Genomic DNA, 20,000 nt, shown 5'->3' with positions numbered 1-20,000 from the left:
CACCATGCATCCCTCAAACTGGCATAGCAGATCTCCAATTTCTCTTCGGAGCTTGCTACTCACCAATCCCAGTTCCTGACTTCAGATGACAGGATTCTCTCTGCGCCCACTCCTGGGGGGGACGAGCCCCATCCCCTGAGGTGGTTCCACTTGAAGGTGGTGCAGGGCCAGCAGATGAGGAGGTCCTGGGGTGGGTACCAGATGTGGTGGGGCCTGGTGTTATGGCCAGATGAGGTGGGAGAGGTAGATCCGCTGGGACCGGCCTTCCCAAATGTGCTATGGTGTTGCAGTTTTAGAACATATGTGGGTTAGTAATAGTCAACACAATCCAGGATTAGTTATAACAGCTTGCATAAATATTCTCATTAATCCACAATCCCAGATTTGGAACAGTTGCATAGCAAACAGAACACATGCATATATAGAACCACAGTGGCCATTACAACGGCATGCAGGTTACATTGATAGCAACAGGCTACCAATGATAGTATTTCAACATAGAACATTAATAGAAACACATTTCAGTATTTGTTGAACAATACGACATATGTCCCAACAGTAGGTTTGGTGTAAACATACCCACTTGTCCAAGAGCTCCCACTTTCTCTGCTTCAAGTCAGCATAGTGGTGCCGGACCTGCTCACCAGTCTGAGGGATACCAGTGGCACTGGTGAGATCACAAGTGAGACAGTCCCAGGCCTCTGCTTTATATTGGGAGCCTTGGTACTGACACTGCAGCAGTCTCTCATCATGGTTTTATACCAGGAGTCCTACCATGACTTTGGACTCATGTATGCCCCAGCACTGCTCATGGAAGTGCATGCCCTCACAAACCCCTACCATACTGCCTACAGTGGGAAGCTGCAACCAGTTATGAGCTGTATTCCTGCCTGTGGAGTTTAAATATGACCAATTTCCTGCCCTTTGCCGTGATTGGATGGTTTTGACTATGGGCAAACCTGCTTAGGTAAGGTTAGCAGTGCTTAAAGGGACAGGTTCATCACTGCTTACCAATGGACAAATCCACTTAGTTGGGCTACTCATTGCTTAGCAGTCATATTTATACAATGTTTACACCTGGTAAGCAGAGCTGTGCAATGCTTAGCATTGCTTATTTTTTATTTTATAGACTATCTGCTGTATGAGATTGATTCATCATTCATTACATATTATAAATTTGTTTACTGTTCCTGACATCCCCCAATGTGCTTTCATTACATTTATTCATGTGTGACTATACTGTATGGGGGACTTCTGTTTATATGAGGGTTTCACAACTTTATTAAACTGACATCTCACATCTGGACCTACTACAGTACTCTGGTTAACAAATATCTGCTATTTAGTAGCTAATTATAAAAAAAATGTTTATGTAATGCTTTCACATGTAAAATGCAAATTGGTTATAGTGGAGATCAAACCAGGAATAACTGCTTGCAAAGTGTACGCTCTAACCACTACACTACTGCAATGCCATGTAGGTTGGATGTCTCTTGCTATTTAACTCCTTGTGCTGTCTAAGCTGGGCTAAGCGTAGCTAAGCAATGGGCATACCCGTGCAGCTATGCATAAACTTTATTGCATATTTAAAAAAAAAATATTTGTTGTATTTCATTTGTGCCCTTCAGAATATCTGTGCTAATGCTGAACCTGTTTTTCTATCAACTGTCTGCTTTGTGGGATGATTGTCCCTTTTGGCTTTGTCCACATTGCTTACTCTGATGGGTAGGGAGGTGTGCGCTATGTGCTTATGATAAATGTGTTTTTCTAACAACATTTGTCTTGATAGGGACAAGTGTCCCTTATGGCTTTTACCAGATTTGTTATCCTGACAGGTTGGGGGTGTTATGAGCATTCTCGTTCATTTTAAATTGCCGAAAGGCAATTCTGGAGTGCAGGGGGCATGTATATTTTGAGAGCTCTGCTCTCAGACACACTCCCTGCACTCATACACAGAACTGTGTCTGTTTTACAGCATGGCAGCATGCCTTCATACATATGCATGACGCGCTGCAGTGCTGAACAGGAACGGTCCCTGCCATGCAGGAATAACTTATTGCTGCATGGCTGCTTGCTGAATCCAAGGGAGTGAATTTTACTTTGTGCATGATACTCTCCCAGCTAACAAAAAGCAGTCCCTAACTCATATTCCTTAACATAAACAACTGTCAATATTATTTTGGTTTCTAATCCTCAAATTTCTCAGTACTGCAAAACAGAAAGTTACTTAGCAACCTACTCAGTAGTTAAGAAATCATGTCTAAAATAAATATTATTCATACTTTAACCAGTTAACTTCACTGGTTTATTAACTAGTATGCAATGCTCTGTTTTATTGTTCAACACCCAATACTTTATCCCCGTTAAGTGTCAATATAATTTTGTCTTATGCATATGCAATTTTTCCACTTCTATTTTCTCCTTTTTTAACGTCACCCCTCATCAAATAAAAAGGCAAATCCCCCTTTCCTATTCATTTATAACTAAATGACCCATATTCTTCAATTCATTAATGGCTATTAATACTAACTAATCTTATAAAGATAACACTGTAGAGTATTGGAATTTTAGCCCATGATTGAGTCTAATATTTTTGTAGCTGCTACATGTATAGCTGCATATTAAACTGTTCCAACTGCAATACAAAGACATCAGCTGCAGCAGCAACTACAAAGAAAAATATGCAACTATATATACTTATATGTTTACATCAGAATGCCCTTTATGTTGCCATGTCAAATTTCCCCTCAATATTCAAATCTTCAGGACCATGTCATTCAGTTGCTGGGACTTATCCCAGTTAGTGTCTGTAGAACAGAGCATGTGTTGTAACTTTAAGAAGCATTTCCAAGTGTAGGCATGCGCATATAAACAGTAAGCACATGTAGGCAGCAGTGCCATTTTGAGAGAACAGCCAGAGTGTTAACATGTATGAGTGTAGTAGTCAGTCTGCTAATAAGTTTATTTAAGTTTAACTTACTAAGCCTTAATCCTGATGTGTTTGCATATAATAAAGCTCCTTGAACTGAGCCCACAACTGTTTGTCTGTTTTATCCTGACAGGATAAGCAACATAGTGTCAGAACTGGGATTAAGAGTGCAACTTCTTCAAGCTATGAGGTGCAGAGTTGATGGTAAAGCTACAGTGAGCAGGTTGGATGATACAGCGCTCAAATGATTAAAAAGGGTGAGGAACAAACTTCAGTAACCAAAACTTGCACAAATTATTTATTTTGCAAAGGAAATGATATGAAGCATTTGTAAGGCACAAAATGCATTATTAATCAAACGAGTAGCACAAAACATATTATTAATCAAACAAAAGACACAAAAATTCATTATTAATTAGAATGTTCAAAACCACAATATTTGATAAAACTATCAGAAATACATATATGGGGTTCAGAATTACCTCTGTTTGCATAATGAGCATATTTAAAGTAAAACAAGCACAAGAAAAGTATAATGAGCATGATAAGTGGTCAAATGGGCATACATAGTACAATAAAAGGGCAAAATAAGCTTAACAAAGCAAGACAACTGCATGCATTTCAGTAAATGACGATGTTTTGGCATGAGCTACTATTTTGTATTGATCAAAGCCATTCAAAGTATAACTACAGTTGTTTGAAGTGTCTAAGTGTGCAAAGTGTTTGCAGTGTGTGCTTTATTACGGTGCAATTATTTCAAAGAGTTTACTGTGTGTCAAGTACAGTTATTTTGCAAGGTACAGTCAAAGTACATCCATTTCAAAAAAAGTTTCTTGTGCTATGTACATGTATTCACAGAATGCCACCATTTCAAAGTGTTTCTTACACCAAAGTGCAGCAATTTTGAAATGTTTCTTGTGCTGTATACAATTCATTTGCAAAGCAAATTCATTTTGAAGTGTTTCTTACTCTGAGTTTCTTGTGCTGTGTACAGTTCATTAGTAAAGTACAGTCATTTCAAAGTATTTCTTGCACTGATAAATGGTGGTTTTGCAAAGTACTGTTATTTTATAGTGCTCTTGTGCTACGGAGACTTATTTGGCAAAGTTTAGTTATTTCAAAGCATCTCTTGCACTATTGGGCATAATTATAAGTTCTGGCATAAAGTTCTGGCATATATATCTGTATGTATGTTCGTTCATAATTTCAAGCACCTTCAACACTGTGTGTTAATATGGCAGTGACATTTTGCAGACCCAGTCCACTTGTGTTTGATCATAAAATAGGAGAAAATTGGACAGTATTTGAGCAGGAATACAATATTTTCAAACATGCAGCTTTTTCTGATAAAGATGCACATACATATTTTGCTTAACTTAGTAGGGTCAGAAGCTATTGAAAGAGAGTATTCATTTGTGTATGCACCAGCAGATATGCAGGAGATGGGGAAAACTGCCATATTGTTGTACCGACTGAATCAAGAGATGACTCTGAGTGCCTGAAACATAAATTTAGAGAAATGTGCAATCCCCAGACAAATGTTAAATTACAGAGGCAATTTTTTAATGGAAGAGACCAAAAGCCAGGAGAAACTTTTACAGCTTATATCACTGACTTGAGAAATAAAACTAAAATGTGCAGATTTGGTGATTTGAAAGATGAGTTAATAAAGGACAGGCTTGTGTGTGGAGTTAATAATGCTGCAGTGAAAAAGATTTTGCTTCATGACAGTAACTTAATGTTGAGCAAAGGTATTGAGATGTGTCAAATCCATGAGCTCACAGAAAGGCACACAAGTATGCTTGCGAGTGATAAGATCATGGTCTCATCAGCCTCTAGAGCAAGTGTAGGCAGCATGCAGCACATGGCTAACAGAAGCAGACCTAAGCATATGGCAGCTACAGCCCCTGCAGGCTTTCCAGGGAGGACCAGTAACTTTCCAGCAAGTTCTAAGACTAGCTCAGGAAAACAGACATGCTCAGTGCAATATAAGTGTGAGTAGGCAAAACCCCAGTCAAGTCTTATTGCTAACTGTCATAATTGTGATGCCAATCATGAGTCTAAAAGAGTGAAGTGCTTAGCATTTGGTGAGCAATGCCACAAGTGTAAAAAGTGGAACCACTTTCAAAAGTTTTGCAAATCAAGCAAGCCTCATTTAATTATTAATAAAGTTTACTCAAAAAAGCAAGTTGATCATGTAGAAAGCTGCAACCCTACTGTCTATGCAGATGGTGCACCAGTGATTGATGAAAAGGTTAATGCAGTAGATTTGTTGGCAAAGAACAACGTGTTTTGTACTGTCCTGATCAATGGTAAACCCACAGAGCTCAAAGTAGACACTGGTTCAAAGTGTAATGTTATGTTAGCAGAAACATTTCCTAGAGTCAGAGCTGGTGAACAACTTAATTTGGCTAATGATGCAAAGCTTGTTTCTTATGGAGGTGAAGAGATTAAAACCGAAGACTCAGTAGTGCTTTCATGCTATTCGGCTGGGAACTGTTACAGCTTGCAGTTCTATTTTATCAGAAGACCCATGCAGTCATTATTAGGTATCAGAGACAGTTTGAGAATGAAACTACTTTCTTTTACCAAAGAAGTCCATCACGTAAGCATATATCCTAGCTCCAGCTTCACTGATGTTATTTTCTCAGAGCATGCTGATGTTTTCAATGACAAGCTAGGCAAACTTCCAGTTATGTACTTCATGAAAGTAGACCCAGAGGTCAGTCAAGTGGTCAGACCAGAGAGAAGAGTTCCAATAGCTATGCGGGACGAAGTCAAGGTCCAGTTAGATAAGATGGTGCAGCAAGGTGTGATTTGTCCAGTCACAGAACCAACTGTCTTCCATGGTAGTTGCACATAACAAAAGCTCCAATGAAATCAGAATATGCATTGACCCAAGAGACTTGAACAAAGCATTAAAGAGACTTCATCATCCTATGCGCACAGACAAGGAGGTTGCTGCCCTCATGCCAGATGCAAAGAGTTCATTTTGGCAAGTAATGCTTGATCACAAATCTTCATTACTGACTACATTCAGCACACCATTTGATAGATACAGATTTCTTAGAATGTCTTTTGAAATAAATTCTGCCAGTGAAGTCTTTCAATGTGCAGTTGAGCAAATTGTTTCAGGTTATCCGTGTGCTGTAATAGTGGATGATTTACTAGTTGGAGGTAATGGAGAAGCAGAGCATGACAGAAACCTCAGGAAAGTTCTGGACAGAACACATGAAGTGAATTTGAAGTTCAATCCTCTAAAATGTAAATTAAATCTACCAAAAGTTATTTATGTAGGCCATTTATTTACTAGTACAGGCATATGACCAAACCCTTCCAAACAAGCAGCTATTCTTGAGATGCCAGCTCCAGACATTGTCGGTATGGTTAACTATTTGGGAAAAATTATCCCTGACTTTAGTGAGCTATCAGCTCCTTTAAGAGAGCTGACATGCAAAAATGTTGCCTGGTCATGGCTGGAACAGCACCAGAGAGCATTTGTTAACCTCAAAAAGCAAATTGCCAATCCACCTACACTGAGATACTATGATGTGCACAAACCTGGAGTTCTTTCCAGTGATGCTTCAAAGTTTGGTCTTGGTGCAGTTATTCTTCAAGAGGGCAGACAAGTTGCCTATGCATCTAGAACTCTTACCCAAACTGAAATGCAATATGCTCAAATAGAAAAGGAACTTTTGGCAATTGTGTCTGCATGTTCAAAGTTCCATGATTATGTTTATGGCCGAGCTATCCAAATTGAAAATGATCATCAACCTTCAGTCACTATTTTAAAGAAGCCTATGCATACAGCTCCAGCAAGACTATAAAGAATGAATGCTCAGATTATAAAAATACAGCTTCAAAAGGCTCTATACAAAAGGCAAACTTCTTTATCTGACTGATACCTTATCCAGATTTCCCAGAAATGCCACAAAAAAGCTTGATGCAGACAATTTTGCCTTTGATTTCATGGAAGTGCATAATTTTTCTACCATGAGACTTGATAATCTGAGAGATCACACAAAAACTGATATAAGTTTGCAGAAGTTCAACTGCTTCATCAATGCTAAATGGCCATCAAAGCAATCTTGTGTACCTCCAGAAGTACAACCTTTCTTTCCATACAGAGATAAGATGCTGATGGAAGATGGTATCATTTTCAAAGGTCCTAAAGTTATTGTTCCTACTTCCTTACAACATGAACACATTCAGATTTTGCGTCATGGCCACCCAGGTTCTGAAGTTCCAAAGAAGGAAAAGAAGACTAGTACTTTGGCTTTCTGTGTCAAAGACATTGATAAAGTGCTTTCATCTTGTTCAGTATGCAATAGTACTAAACCACATTTGCTAAAAGAACCACTTCAGCTAAGCCAGATTCCTAAAGTACCTTGGTCAACAGTAGCCACTGACATATTTGAGTGGAACAATCAGCATTACTTAGTGATTGTAGAAAAATAAAAGCAATTTATTCCCCACAAGACAAAGGTGAGCACTTTCATGGACTAAGCCACTTCATTAGATCATCTGATGAAGTGGCCTAGTCCACGTAAGTGCTCACCTTTCTCTTGTGGGGAATAAATTGCTTTTATTTTTCTACAGCCATGGCCTGTTGCTTCCTTTGGTTGTTTTACAGGATATTTAACTGTTTTGGGGAGCATAGCTTACCATTACCACTTATTTTTCACTTTTCTACATTACTTAGTGGTTGTAGACTCTTAGTCGAACTGGTTTGAGATCGATTTGCTACCTAAACTAACATCCTGTACTGTTATTATTAAGTTGAAACATAATTTCTCAGTCCATGGTAGCCCACACAATGTTATTTCTGACAACGTTACCCAGTTTCCAGTGAATTATTTCAGAAATTTGCAAAAGAGTGGGACTTTATCCATATTACTAGTAGAAGTCCAGAATACACACAGTCAAAAAGCCTGGCTGAACATGCAGAACAGAGTGCAAAGCAATTACTAGAGAGGTCAAATCATGACAATACCGATATCTTCTTGAATTTACTCAGTCTCAGAAATATACCCCATGACAAATGACTTGGCTCTCCTGGTCAGAGACTTTTATCTACGCAAACCAGAACAATCTTGCCTATCAGTTCTAGTTTGTTGGTGCCTAATAACACTAGAGCAATCAAAGCCCAGCTCTTTAAGAAGTATTTCTTTAAGAAGTCCAGCTATGATAAAATGAGCAGATTTCTTTGTCCGTTGAAAGAAGGAGAGACAGTGAGGATGCAAATGGCAAAAGGCTTAGAGTGAATTGGTCAAGTGAGAGACATATGTGCTGAGCTGAGATCTTATTTAGTGAATCTGAGGGTATAGAATACAGCTGAAACTGCAGGCATCTTCTACCAGTGTCTGAATCAATATCTCAGCATTGTACCTGTGATACAGACTCTAGATATCAGAGCAACTGTTCCTGCTGAAGAACATGTCTCAGTACCTATTCTCATTCCTTGTGATGTCCCAGATGTCCCTGAAGTTGAACATTCTTTGAAGACAGCCCCATTTCTAGATCCAGTTCTGACTTTTATGTTACAAGATTAGGTCATATTTCTAGACCTAGTGTAAAATAAACAGCAACCTGGGCATGATTATATTATATGTGTTTGGCTTTGTATGATTGCATGTCAAAGAATTAGTTCTGTATAATTGCATGTCAAAGGATAATTTCTGTGTAATTGCATGTCAATGAATGCTGTCATTTAGTGTATGTCCTATTTCTCAAAGAGGGAGGATGTAGAACAGAGCATGTGTTGTAACTTTAAGAAGCACTTCCAAGTGTAGGCACATGCATATAAATAGTGAGCATATGCAGAGTGTTAACATGTATGAGTGTAGTAAGTCTGTTTATAAGTTTATTTAAGTTTAAGTTACTAAGCCTCAATCCTGATGTGTTTGCATATAATAAAGCTGCTTGAACCGAACTAACAATTGTTTGTCTGTTTTATCCTGACCAGACGAGTGCCAGTATCCATTCTTCCCTCAACTGCCATATTTTCATAATACCTGCTTTGTGTCTCCTTGACTTCCCTTCTTCCTCTGTCATGTTCAAGCCGTCATCCACACCAAAACCCTCTTTTTCAGAAAAAAATATATGATCAAGGCAAGCCATAGAAATCAAAATAAGAATAATGACACCAATGCTAGCATTTCAGAACTATCTTTTCATGCTAGCACCCATTCTTACATATCCACTCAGTTGCTGGTCCCTGATCATCCATTAGGTGCTCCTCCTTTCATCACTAATTTCACCCAATTATCCATGGGGCCCTTACTTTTATGTTCATTTACCATTTGATCTGGAAGCCATCAGAAGGTCTCTTTCTCTGGAAAACTCTTGTTTTGCACCCCTCCATCTTTCTTCACATAGAAAATTCTTCTAGTATCTCCAAGTCTCCACACATATTTTTCATTTGTTTTCTATATTTCAGCAAGGATCTTTTTTCTTTCCATACTCCATAAGATGCCTCCATCACTTCCTCCTTCAACTCCTTATGGTATTTCTGACCTTAGCTCACTTCTCTCCTCTACACTTGAGTTTGCAATGTAACAGTTTTTTAAAGCTCATGGGACCCCATGGTTCTTTTAGACTTCTGTCCATCCCATTCTTTATTTTGCAGTGGGGTAATCCATCCCATTCATTTCTACTCCAAACTTTCTTTTTCTCATCCTCCATGTCCTTGGAATTATCATTGCCTCCTGAAAGGAGCAGACACACCTAACATCAGCCACTATTTTTGTTTTCCTACATTTGTGTGTGTGTTTGCCTCTAGCATGCTAGCTATCATGTGCACTTTATCTTTCTACATTATTTGAATTTAAAATTGCCCCCAGCTTGCTACTTGCCCTACACACTTTATATTTCTGCATTATCTAAAGTTTAAATGGGAACTGGGTATTGCATCCTGACTGTTGTTCCCCCATTTGTAAAATATCATCATTCCACTGCTAATAATTTACTCCTTGTTTACAGCATGACAAAAGAATATTCTACAACATTCACTTGCATTCCTACAATCTAGAATCTTTTGTTAAGTGCCCCTGCCAGAGTAGCTACTTCCTTCACCTGCAGCTGTACAGCAGTGTAATCATATTTGGTGGTCTATCTGTGCTGATGGACATCCTAACTCTATATTCCAGAGCTACCTGGTAGTCTATATATGGCACCATCAACAAACATCCTTTCAGTCACTTCTCCATAAAAGCAATAGGATACTGGGCCTGCAACTCTACTGCCATTCCAGCCCAATCACTCATATGCAATGTCTTCTTCTTTTTCTGTCCTCAAGATACACTTGTGTTACATCAATGTATCTGTAATTTGCTTGAACTCCTTCATTTTTCCTTCCAGTAGATGCACCTCATCATTTCCACCAATCACATCCACTGCTTCATGAAACACTGAGATGTTTTTAATCAATGCCCTCAGCTTTGCTTCCAAAGCTCTGATATTCATCATCTGACCCTGGTGTTTCAGAATTTTATCTGTGTTTGCTACCATCCTCACACTGCTCTCATTTCAATTCTTAACCTCAAATACTACACATATTTCACTCTTGCATATGTTCACACACACACACACACACACACACACACACACACACACACACACACACACACACACACAAACACGCACACACAAGCACACACACACACACACACACACACACACACACACACACACACACACACACACACACACACACACACACACACACACAGACACACACACACACACACACACACACACACACACACACACACACACACACACACACACACACACACACACACACGCACACACAAGCACACACACACACACACACACACACACACACACACACACACACACACACACACACGCACGCACCCACACGTACACACACATACATTGTTGCTATTTTAACATTAAACGATAGCGAATTTGTCTACAGTGACTAGTGATGGAGCCTGATTCATGACTCAGCAGAGTCACCCCATTTCCAGGCTATACTGTGTACTTGAATCAGGTTTCTTAAGTACCACAAAGTGTGCTCATGGTACATGAGAGAGAGACAGTAGAAATGTACTCAGCACACTAAGGTCACACTATAAACTGGCAAGTTTACTGCAGCATAGAGATCGCACTGATGATGCTTGATATGATTTAAAAGAGCATTGTTTCATATACTCAGTTAATTGCACATCCTTGATCTTGTACTCACAAACATGCATGAAAGATGTTCCTCATCCAGTATAATGTCTATGCTTGTCAGATCTGACCATAAGGCAGTATTGTTTGAAATAAAAGTTAAATCCAGGGATCCAGCAAAACCAAAAACATTTAAGAATTATTCCAAGGCTAACCTTACTCTGCTAAGTGACACCTCCATACCCAGTAAACAGCATAGCATATGCTGATAAGTTTATAAAGTCTCTGTACAGCCATATTGATTGCTGTATAGAGTGAGCTGTGCCACTTCATGTTAAAAATAAGACAAACTCAAAAGACAAGCCACTATGGTGGAAGCACAATATCAGTTGGTTAACTGAGTTAATTAAAACTTCACAGTCTAAATTTGAAGAAAAAAAAGGTACTCGGGCAAAAGACAGTCATAAAGCTTTCTAAAGCTATGTCTGTAACCTCAAGGGAAATATGCACCAATGCACATAACTTACTACAGTGCCATCACCCACACTGAACCAGAGGCCATTGTCAACAATTTAGCTGACAGGTTCAGTTCAAAATTTTCTTCTCATGCCCCCCCCCCTCAGATAGTCCAAAGAAGAGATGATAGGGTTCCCAATGGAGAGATGACATGGGTCCAATGGAGAGATGACAAAATCAGCAAGTAAAGGAGTGTAGTATTGTTGGAAATTAATTCATCCACAGGTCTTGGTGAGGACCTTCATGAGGTGAACCCTGTTTTTTTTACTAAATTTCACCAAGGTGACACATATACAGACTGTATTTTATATAGCATATATCATGGACAGAAGTAGGTTAAAAAATAAAAATGACAGCTGGATGCATGAGTCTCAGAATAAAAAAAGTCCCTGACCCAGGTAGGCACACTGGTGACAGAACTGGAAAAATAACAGTGTTGAATTCTCAAGACATTGGAAACATTTCTACAATGGGGTTAGGCCATGCTCAGTGGGAGAATGGAACTCCTGTTTTAGGAGGAAGTAGTAGCCCACAAAAATCAGAAAAACTGATAGGCTGAAGAAGAGCCGTAAAGATGATAGAGTGGACTATTGAGGATAAGAAAGAAATTATGTATTGTTACCATTATGCAAGAAGCCAAGCATTTCCATACAGAAGGTGTACAAAAAGGTTAAGAGATAAATTAGAAGAAAGAAAATACTTGCACTAGAAAAACTGTCAAAAACTTCAAATGCAAGTATTTTCTTTCCTATAATTTATCTCTTAACATTTTTGTAAACCTTCTGTCTGGAGGTGTACATAAAGGTTAAGAGATAAATTAGAGGAAAGAAAATACTTGCACTAGAAAAACTGTCAAAGGCTTCAAATGCAAATTTGTGTTGAGCAATAAAACAGATTCATGAAAATCATTATATAGACCAAGAAACCCTGGCCCATTTAGAAATAAAAATGATGGAGAAATTGTGAAAATATAAAGAACAACATTATAGATCTTTGAAAGGTATAAAAAAGAAATATGGACATGGGAAAGAGAGAGATCTGATATAGTGCAATATTTTTAAAAAGAAAACCAAATTAACCAATACAAAAAAGCAGAGCCAAAGGTATTTGAAGAGACATATAGGCAAATACACCCAGATTTAGAAATTTCATAATCAAAAAATAAGATCACAATAGGGAATATAGAAAAGAAGATAGTAAAGATGAAGTTAAAAAATAGAAGCATAAATCAATTAAGCAGAATGATTGGAGCAGGAAACATCTGAGCAGTTGCCGTATGAAGATACTTTCAGTAACCAGTATAAAAGTTCAATTGGAGCTTCATGGCAAGGGAAGGAACAAGAAACTATGGCAACCATGATGTAATCAATGTTGTGGAATTACAGAATAGTGAGTTTCCATATGAAAGAGCAATGAATGACACAGGGTGATTTGAAGAGACTATAGCACATGCTTTGGAACTTTCTGTACAATGCCCACAGGCAATAGAGAACAAATAATGTGCCCTCAGTTTAGAAGAAAATGATTTAAGAGAAGAGTTACTTGATTTAATAGAGATGGATAGACATATTAAGATCAATGAAAGAAATAGACTACAGTAAGTCAATAAGACCAATCCCGGGATTCAGAAAACGTCCGTGCAGAAATAGGTTATTCTTGCATGGAAGGGACCATTCCCGTACAGCACGGTTATGTGTACAAGTGCAGGGGGTGTGTCTGAGAGCAGTGCTCTCACAATACACACACACACCCCCTGCACACCAGAACTGCCATTTGGCAATTTAAAATGAGCGACAATGCTCATAATACCCACAAGCCGTCAGGATAAGAAATCTGGTCAAAGCCATAAGGGACAATCGTCCCTACCAAGTTAAAAGTTGGAAGAATAACAGATGTAGCATAAGCACATAGTGCACACATTCCAACCCATCAGAGTAAGGAATGTGGACAAAGCCATAAGGGACAATCATGCCACAAAGCAGAAAGTTGATAGAATAACAGGTTCAGCATTAGCAGGGATATTCTGAAGGGTGCAAATAATAAAACACAACAAATACATTTTTTTTCTACATGCAGCAAAGTTTAAGCATAGCTGCACAGGTGTGCCCATTGTTTAGCTATGCTTAGTCCATCTTAAACAGCACCAGAAGTTAAATAGCAAGAGATATCCAACATAAGCAGTACTGCAATAGTGCAGTGGTTAGAACGTAAGCTTTGCAAGCAGCCATTCTCAATTTGATACCCACTGTAACAAATTTGCATTTTACATGTGTAAGCATTATATAAACATTTTTTATTATAATTAGCTACTAAATAACATATATTTGTTAACCAGAGTACTGTAGTAGGTCCAGATATGAGGTGTCAGTTTAATAAAGTTGTGCAACCTCCGTAAAAACACAAGTGCCCCATACAGTATAGTTACACATGAATAAATGTAATGAAAGCAGATTGGGGGATGTCAGGGACAGTAAACACATTTATAATATGTAATGAATGATGAATCAATCCCATACAGCAGATAGTCTGTAAAATGTGTCATATACCACCCCTGTATGCTGTCTTGTCTGTCTTGTCTGTTAACCTACCCAACCTACCTCCCCAAATATACCTACTACCCCTCCCCAACATCCCATTCTCACCTGAAAAAAAAAGATGCAATCTGCTCAAACAAAAAAATTTTACAGCATATATAGCTGTCCATTTTGCACACATGTCCACTGGACACATGTAATCCAGTCTATCTGGCATCACAATGAATTATTGTTGTCCTCACCCCCTCCCAGGGGTTTGAGTTTCCAAATCTACCTCAAAATTCAGTGTATATGCACAGCTGTTGCTGTAGAAGAAATGGGCAGCTATGTACCTTTCCTACACCCTTCTTACACATCACTGGCTATTTTCCCTTTTGTCGTTCCCTCTTTGTGCCCCTTTTTTCACCACTTTCCTATCAACCCCTTTTTCTTTTCTTTTAAAGAAATAGATGCGGGGTGTAAGCGGGAATAAGCACTTTTTAGGAGCAGTGAGCGGGTTTAAGCCTGTTTGCTTGGGGGTAAGCAATGCCTACATAGGTTAAGAAATTTAGAAGCTAACTGAGTGTAAGAAACTGTAACCGAAAGTTAACACTGCTTACCATCGCGCAAACCCGAGCAAACGCTTGCAACTGCTTAAAAGTGCCTTATCCACTCTGTATCCAATGGCCCTTGTTCTGCCCAGCAACAAAATAAACTTCCTCTGCTAGGCTCAAACTCAGGAGCCTGCAAACTATAGCAAATGTGAGTTACCACTAAGCCATAGCAGACATACATAAACCTGCTGTTTTCACAAACATAGCATCCAGCAATATCATTCAACAGTACAGGAAATGTAATTATACATGTAGATGTATGTGTGTGTGTGTATATATATATTGATAACTAAACAGATATATACCTCTCCCTCTCTATATTACACACACACACACACACACACACACACATATATATATATATATATATATATATATATATATATATATATATATATATATATATATATATATAGTTCCCCTTCATATGACTGAATTAACATAAGCCTGAAACTCATAAGCCTGAAAACAAAAGCCTGAAAAGTCAAAAGCCTGAAAACACAAAAAATACATATTCTGACTTTAAACAACAGAAACCATATTAATTTCCACTAAATATAAGCAGGGGGGCAAGGCCCCTGCACCCCCCATGTGGGGGGCTGTGACCCCCACACTCCCTGCTATTTAAATATATCAACTCCAGGATTGCACTTCATTACACTAAGTTTTATATATATATATATATATATATATATATATATATATATATATGTGTGTGTGTGTGTGTGTGTGTATATACAGATATATACCTGTAGATATAATAGAGGACATAACAAAGACATATATGCCCACAGGGACTGTAAATGGTGGTGAGGGGGCTCAAGCAACATAAGTCTTACACGTATCGATATCCTCCCTCTCCCATATGTATATATATATATATATATATATATATATATATATATATATATATATATATATATATATATATATATATATATATATATATAGACATATAGGTAACTACACATACACACACAGAGGTATGTCTAGGAAGATAAATATTTAGAGTGTGCAGACCACACTGAACAGCCAGTATCCCTACAGATGCAACCTCATCAGATGGACAGTGTATGACTCACCCATTCAAAAGACAATTGTTGCTTGAAACATATACCCACAGAGAAGTCAAAGGATGTAACACCACAGACAGGTTTGCATATGTTCTAAAGGTTTATTTGTGTACTATTACAGTTCTATATGCCATGTCATTTCGCAGTTTATACTCTGAAATACATACAAACAGATCAATGCAATTGTCAAACAGATCATTTAAAACAGTAATATGAAAGCATAACATATGTTGCTGTCCAGGCTAAGGCCTTCAAGTACTACAACAGTAAATACTGACTGGGCCTCTGGATAACAATCAATCAACAGTAAATAATGCAGATGTATAGCCCAGCAGCCTCTAACTACACTCTGTACCCAATCCCTAGGAGGGAAATACCTAAGCTGACACAATGGGATGTATCTGTTACATAAAAATGCATAAGTGAAACCATAACAATTCAACTGACAAACAGAAAAGGCTGTATGGCAGTAATCAGTAGGCCAGCAATGTTCACAAGGTGGAATGTATGGTAATGTACAGCCATATACCTTAAGTCAGCTTACTATTGATATACCTCACATGTTGTAACATCATCTTCTTTCGGCTGTTCCCGTTAGGGGTCGCCACATCAGATCATCTGTTTCCATTTCTTCCTGTCCTCTGCATCATGCTCTTTCACACCAACAGCCTGCATGTCCTCTCTCACCACATCCATAAACCTTATCTTAGGCCTTCCTCTTTTCTTCTTACCTGGCAGCTCCATCCTTAGCATCCTTTTCCCAATATACCCAGCATCCCTGTTCAGCACATGTCCAAACCAACGCAATCTTGCCTCTCTTGCTTTTGCTCCAAACTGTCCAACCTGAGCTGACCCTCTAATATACTGATTCCTAATCCTGTCCATCCTAGTCATACCCAGTGCAAATCTTAACATCTTTAACTCTGCGACATCCAGCTCTGACTCCTGCCTTTTCGTCAATGCTACCATCTCCAACTCATATAACATAGCTGGTCACACTACCCTCTTGTAGACCTTCCCTTTCACTCTTATTGGTACCTGTCTGTCACAAATCACTCCTGACACTGTTCACCACCCATTCCACCCTGCCTGTACTCTCTTCTTCACCTCTCTTCCACACTCACCATTACTCTGAACTGTTGATTCCAAGTACTTAAACTCATCCACCTTTACAAACTCTACTCTCTGCATCCTCACCATTCTTCTGCCCTCCCTCTCATTTACACACATATATTCTGTTTTAGCCCTGCTGACCATCATTCCTCTCCTCTCTAAAGCATATCTCCACCTCTCCAGGGTCTCCTCAACCTGGTCCCTACTCTCACTACATATCACAATGTCATCTGCAAACATCATAGTTCACGGGGGCCTCCTGTCTAATCTCATCTGTCAACCTGTCCATCACCACTGCAAATAAGAAAGGGCTCAGAACTGACCCTTGATGTAATCCCACCTCCACCTTAAACGTATCTGTCACTCCCACCGCAGTCCTCACCAATGTCACACTACCCTTGTACATATCCTGTACCACTCTTACATACTTCTCTGCCACTCCCTACTTCCTCATACAATACCACAACTCCTCTCGAGGCACCCTGTCATATGCTTTATCTAAGTCCACAAAGACAAAATGCAACTCCTTCTGACCTTCTCTGTATTTCTCCAACAACACTCTCAGAGCAAATATTGCATCTGTAGTGCTCTTTCCTGGCATAAAACCATACTGCTGATCACTAATCATCACCTCCTTTCTTAACCTAGCTTCCATTACTGTTTCCCATAACTTCAAGCTGTGACTGATCAATTTTATCCCTCTGTAGTTACTGCAGCTCTGCACCCTTAATCTTAAAAATGAGTACCAACACACTTTTTCTCCATTCCTCAGGCATCCTCTGACTTTCCAAAATTTCATTAAACAAGCTGGTTAAAAATTCCACTGCCATTTCTCCTAAGCACCTCCATGCTTCCACTGGTATGTCATCTGGACCAACAGCCTTTCCATTCTTCATCCTCTTCATAGCTGTCCTTACTTCCTACTTGCTAATCTGCGTCACTTCCTGATTCATTATCCCCACATCATCCAACCTTCTCTCTGTCTCATTCTCTTCATTCATCAGCCCTTCAAAGTACTCTTTCCATCTACTCAACACACTCTCCTCACTTGTGAGTACGTTTCACTCACTGTCCTTTATCACCCTTACCTGATGCACATTTTTCCCAGCTCTGTCCATCTGTCTAGCCATTGGTACAGGTCCTTTTCTCCCTCTTTAGTGTCCAATCTCTCATACAACTCTCTATATGTCTTATCTTTAGCCTTTGCCACCTCCCTCTTTGCCATGCGCCTCATCTCCTTATACTCATGTCTACTTTCTTCATCTCTTTGACAATCCCACTTCTTCTTTGCCAGCCTCTTCCTCTGTATACTCTCCTGTACTTCCTCATTCTACCACCATGTCTCCTTGTCCTCCTTCCTCTGTCCAGATGTCACACCAAGCACCTTCCTAGCAGTCTCCCTTACTAGCGCTGCTGTAGTTACCCAGCTATTCGGTAACTCTTCATTGCCTCAATGTGCCTGTCTTAACTCTTCCCTGAACTTCACCTCACAATCACCCTTTTTTAACTTCCACCATTTAATCCTTGGCACTGCTTTCACACTCCTCCTCCGCTTCTTGATCACCAACATCATCCTGCAAACCACCATTCTATGCTGCTTAACTACACTTTCCCCAGCCACCACTTTACAGTCTCCAGTCTCCTTCAGACTGGCCCTCCTACATAGGATATAATCCACCTGTGTGCATCTTCCTCCACTCTTGTATGTCACCCTATGCTCCTCCCTCTTCTTAAAATACGTATTCACCACAGCCATGTCCATCCTTTTCGCAAAATCCACAATCATCTGACCTTCTGCATTCCTCTCCTTAATACCATACCTACCCAGCACTTCCTCATCCCCTCTGTTCACTTCACCAACATGCCCATTGAACTCCACTCCAATCACTAGTCTCTCACCCTTGGGTACACTCACCACCACTTCATCCAACTCACTCCAAAATTTTTCTTTCTCATCCATCCCACACCCAACTTGTGGAGCATATGCACTAACAACATTCATCATTACACCATCAATTTCAAGCTTCATAAACATCACTCTATCAGACACTCTCTTCACCTCCAAAACACTCTTGGCATACTGTTCCATTAGGATAACCCCTACCCCATTTCTTCTGCCATCCACACCATGATAGAACAATTAGAACCCACCTCCTATACACTTGGCCTTACTTCCCTTCCATCTGGTCTCTTGCACGCACAATATATCAACCTTCCTTCTCTCCATCATATCAGCTAGCTCTCTCCCTATACCAGTCATACTGCCAACATTCAAAGTTCCTACCCTCAGTACTACACTCCTAACCTTCCTCCTCTCTTCCTGCCTTCAGGTATGCCTTCCCCCTCCTCTTCTTCTTCAGCCAACAGTAGCCCAATTTCCGCCAGCACTCTGTTGGCTAACAGTACTGGTGACGGTCGTTGTTAACCCGGGCCTCGACCGATCCGGTATGTAATTATGAAATGTTCTCCACATCAGTAATTTGGCAGAGGTTTTACACCGAATGCCCTTCCTGACGCAACACTCCCCATTTATCTGGGCTTGGGAATGGCACAAAGAAATGCACTGGCTTGTGCATCCCCAGTGGCTGGGTTACCTCACATGTTGTAACACCCTAGGTTAATTATGGTGCCCCCCCCCAGACTGACTTACAGGGGCATATAACACTGTTACATACACTGGCCTCTACCTGTTGTAACACCCTAGGTTAATTATGGTGCTTCCCCCCTCCCCCAGACTGACTTACAGGGGCATATAACACTGTTACATACTCTGACCTCTACACTGCAGAGGGGCACACATTTCTTGTGCTGATGAAGGCTACATATATATGGATCCTACCCCACAATATGTGTGGGGGTCACAACAGCACTAAAATGATGGCAGGAATGGCAGCATGACATAATCACTGGCCACCACATAATAACCCCTTACTGCACGTCATATCGACAAAGCCTGGTATGTCGATGGAGGACAGAGGCTGGTACATCGACCCATATGTATATAAGGCCTTCTTTAGTTATGTCAGAAACCTGGGAGGCAACTCCCAGATATGCTCTGAGTTAGTGCAAAATGACAAAAAAATACACTGAACCCCCAGACACT

Source organism: Protopterus annectens, chromosome 5.part0 (genome assembly GCF_019279795.1).
Source record: "Protopterus annectens isolate FY-2018-M chromosome 5.part0, PAN1.0, whole genome shotgun sequence".
NCBI lineage: Eukaryota > Metazoa > Chordata > Ceratodontiformes > Protopteridae > Protopterus > Protopterus annectens.
The sequence above is the reverse complement of the archived record's forward strand: the minus strand, read 5'-3'. Positions refer to the sequence as shown.